The sequence below is a fragment of the Schistocerca piceifrons genome, chromosome 4 (genome assembly GCF_021461385.2).
Source record: "Schistocerca piceifrons isolate TAMUIC-IGC-003096 chromosome 4, iqSchPice1.1, whole genome shotgun sequence".
In the NCBI taxonomy this organism is placed as follows: domain Eukaryota; kingdom Metazoa; phylum Arthropoda; class Insecta; order Orthoptera; family Acrididae; genus Schistocerca; species Schistocerca piceifrons.
This window is the reverse complement of record NC_060141.1, coordinates 508,014,671-508,018,921: the sequence shown is the minus strand read 5'-3', so window position 1 is coordinate 508,018,921 and position 4,251 is coordinate 508,014,671. Positions and strand designations below refer to the sequence as shown.

The following is a 4,251-nucleotide window of genomic DNA, read 5'->3' as shown; positions in this document are numbered from 1 at the left end:
GTGCCCGACCGAGACTCGAACTCGGGACCTTTGCCTTTCGCGGGCAAATGCTCTACCAACTGAGCTACCGAAGCATGACTCACGCCTGGTCCTCACAGCTTTACTTCCGCCAGTATCTCGTCTCCTACCTTACAAACTTTACAGAAGCTCTCCTGCGAACCTTGCAGAACTATCACTCCTGAAAAAAAGGATACTGCGGAGACATGGCTTAGCCACAGCCTGGGGGATGTTTCCAGAATGAGATTTTCACTCTGCAGTGGAGTGTGCACTGATATGAAACTTCCTGGCAGATTAAAACTGTGTACCCGACCGAGACTCGAACTCGGGACCTTTGCCTTTCGCGGGCAAGTGCTCTACGAACTGAGCTACCGAAGCACGACTCACGCCCAGTCCTCACAGCTTTACTTCTGCCAGTATCTCGTCTCCTACCTTCCAAACTTTACAGAAGCTCTCCTGTGAACCTTGCAGAATTAGCACTCCTGAAAGAAAGGATACTGCGGAGACATGGCTTAGCCACAGACTGGGGGATGTTTCCAGAATGAGATTTTCACTCTGCAGTGGAGTGTGCACTGATATGAAACTTCCTGGCAGATTAAAACTGTGTGCCTGACCGAGACTCGAACTTGGGACTGCAAGGTTCACAAGAGAGCTTCTACAAAGTTTGGAAGGTAGGAGACGAGATACTGGCAGAAGTAAAGCTGTGAGGACCGGGCGTGAGTCGTACTTCGGTAGCTCAGTTGGTAGAGCACTTGCCCGTGAAAGGCAAAGGTCCTGAGTTCGAGTCTCGGTCGGGCACACAGTTTTAATCTGCCAGGAAGTTTCATATCAGTGCACACTCCACTGCAGAGTGAAAATCTCATTCTGGAAACATCCCCCAGGCTGTGGCTAAGCCATGTCTCCACAGTATCCTTTCTTTCAGGGGTGCTAGTTCTGCAAGGTTCGCAGGAGAGCTTCTGTAAAGTTGGAAGGTAGGAGACAAGATACTGGCAGAAGTAAAGCTGTGAGGACTGGGTGTGAGTCATGCTTCAGTAGCTCAGTTGGTAGAGCACTTGCCCGCAAAAGGCAAAGGTCTCGAGTTTGAGTCTCAGTCGGGCACACATTTGTAACCTGCCAGGAAGTTTCACGATATGTTTTACTGGACCTCAAATGAATTTGATTGCCATGGGACATTTTTTTTACAAAAACTTAATCATTTCATGGTACCTGATTTATGACATTTCTGAGAACTTCCACAATGTGGCTTGTTCAGACAGCTGCGTACATTTAGTTACTGGACAGTATGATTTGTAATTTCACACGATACCTGTTGCAAGAAAAAAATATCACATACTAGGTGTTGGGATCTATGGTGAGTGAAGAACTTTTCAGATACCCTCTACCACAAATGTTATAATGATTCACAAAGTACAGCTATGGTAACACCTATCTATAAAACAGGAGATAAGCAAACCACCTCTGATTACAGAACTCTCTCACACCTCCCAATCTTTTCAAAAGTGTTTCAGAAAGTAGCTTATGATAGGATACTGACTCATTTAACTGAGCAGAACTTATTAACTGCCTCTTAATTTCACTCTTGTATGAGTATCCACAGAAAAAGCAGTGCAAGACCTCACAAGTGAAATGCCAGCATAGCTAAACAAGAAAAAATATCCTGTTTGTGTATTCTATGACTTTGCTAAAGGTTTTGTGTGGATTACAAACTTCTACTTATTAAATTAAATGTTATGGAATTAATGGGATCACTCTTCAGGGATGGAATCTTACTTCCATAACAGTAAGAAGGAGGTCTCACTGACAGGCTGTATCTCTGGCATGAAAATAACCTCAGAAATGGGGGAACATAACATTTGAATGCCATATGGACTGGTACTTGACCCACTCTTTTTTTCAAACTACATAAACAATCTTCTAGTGTCTTTAAACAACATTTTAGAAAATGTTTCCTGATGACATGATGACACCCTCACACTAATCAAGGATGTAAATTCGGCCATAACAGACACAGCTCAGATAATAACTGAACAGCTGCAGAAGTGGTTCACAGAAAACATTTCAAGTCTTAGTATCACAAGGCCCCAAATTATGCAGTTTCAAAGAAGTCATAATAACCTTTTAGATGAAAAGTAGACATCAATGCTCATTTGCTTGTGAGCTCACTGTCTACTTTGTGATGAGTGAACCAATCATATTCACTAAGGTCCTCAATAACAATCTGTAGTAATTGGGCAGTCGGACAAATTATAATAATTCTGACTCAACTGCATCAAAGAGTCAGTTGTGCACTGCTACTTTTTGGACCAAATAATTAAACACTGATGTGGCTTAGTGTAATAGTGAAATTTAGTAGAATTAAGCATATTAAATCAGAATTACTAAGAAATGAAATGAGGCATAGTATCCCAGAGGATGATGAGGTTTCAATTCAACTTGTTCATTTAATTGCAAGTAAGGAATTAAACAAAGAAAACATGTATGAAAAAGTGGGCATATATTTCTAAATAGACTTGCAGCAGATAATTCAGTGAATCTACAGAGAAGAGCAAAGCAAACAAAGCATTGAAGGAAACGTTCCAAACACAACCATATCTCAGAGTTTGTAGCACATGTAACACAACTTCAACCCTTTGCAAGAGTTTCATTAAAACTTGTTAAAGATCAAATTAACTCTGACACTGATATCAATCCTGCTATTCACTTGTTTAATACTTCAGTGTCCCAGTGTGGTACAATTATAACTGCAAGATTTCCATACTACTACAATCATGAATCACTTTATCTCAAGCAGTTTTTAGACACCCGACCTTACCAACAAAGATCTTTGCTCTTCCAACAACAATTATCAAAAGACTATCTTCCCTCCATGAACGACAGCAACAAAAGATCACAAGGCTCCTCTGTTTGCTTACTCCAGAGCTTGGTCACATGAACAACTAAGTCTGTTGCTTTCCCTCATCCACATTATTGAAATTACAATTGTTTTGTATTCATTATGAAATTCAATGAGCATTTTCTTAAATCTACATATATTTACAGATTCTCTTGTCACTAAGTGTCCACACTTTATCCTTTTAATTTATTGATTTACTTTCGTTCAGAAAGGAAATCACAGTACCTAGTTAAATTTGTCTGTTTTATACTCTTCATTGTCACACTACAAGACTCAAAGAACATTTCTTAATTTTTTAAGAACATAAGAAATCACATTTACATAAATTATTATATTCTAGTCTCTACAGCAATGTTAACATACTGAAGCTAAATAATAGCGTTTATTTGCAGCATACTCTGTTTTATCGCAACTTGATTAAGAATTATAAATAATTTGGTTATCACTTTGTTTTCATGCATGTTGCACAAGTTTGCTCATCATCTAACTGTGGTAACAACCTATTCATTGATGCATCAGATATGTAAATAACATATCTGCTTACAGTTATTACTTGTTAAAAATGAATACACATTTAAACTTTAATAACTTCTAAACAAGATGTTGTATAGATATTGTAATAATTTTACTATGTTTTAGGGCTTCTGCCAACTCTAAAAATGTCCTTATATTTTCTGTAGATCAACTGTGGGCAGTTTTGGCTAGATATACAATACTTTCAATGTAACACATTCAGTTGCTATGCCATCTTGGCATTCACTTTCTTTGTTACCATGCACATTAACCTTTGGCTTTTCCCAGTGTCATGTTGTGTCCATGGACAAGCCATTCCTTGGTGACATGCTGCTAGAGGTCCAGCCTTCTCGATTACCTAGCTAGGCTATACAAAACAAACCAGCTTCCCACTGCTCAACTCTATATGATCCTCAACAGATCACTCAAGCCATATGTTTTGTCATGCACTGAATGAAGCACAGTGTGAAAATTCTGCTGTGTCTAGTAGGAGAATTAGTTAAATTGGAGTCATCTTACTGATAAATTTGTAGCAACTACTACACACTGATTTCCCAGTTGGCATGTGTGATAGTCACTTGCGTTGAAGTTCATGTGTGAGTGCGAAATGAAGACAGAAGAATGCCGTCCTTACACCAAGCGTTTTCGCCGCTAGGGGTGTGGAGATTCGCCTGCAGCAATGTGCCACATTTGTTCTTAGAATAGCAGAGCAACTACTGATTTTTACTCTTTGTTTTGTGTAGAGATTCTGTGACTCCTGTTGACATAGTGACACTTGTACACAACTGTGAATGTGGAGAGTTAATAAATCTGTTTGAAATTCCATCTCGTCTTAAATTTATGGAAGT

General features: G+C 39.3%; 1 non-coding gene across 1 annotated transcript; it reads right to left on the bottom strand.

Moving 5' to 3' along the window:
- Trnas-cga lies at positions 1–75 on the bottom strand. Its single transcript has one exon. It is a non-coding gene; the product is annotated as a tRNA-Ser (tRNA).
- Positions 76–4,251: the final 4,176 nt, after the last annotated feature.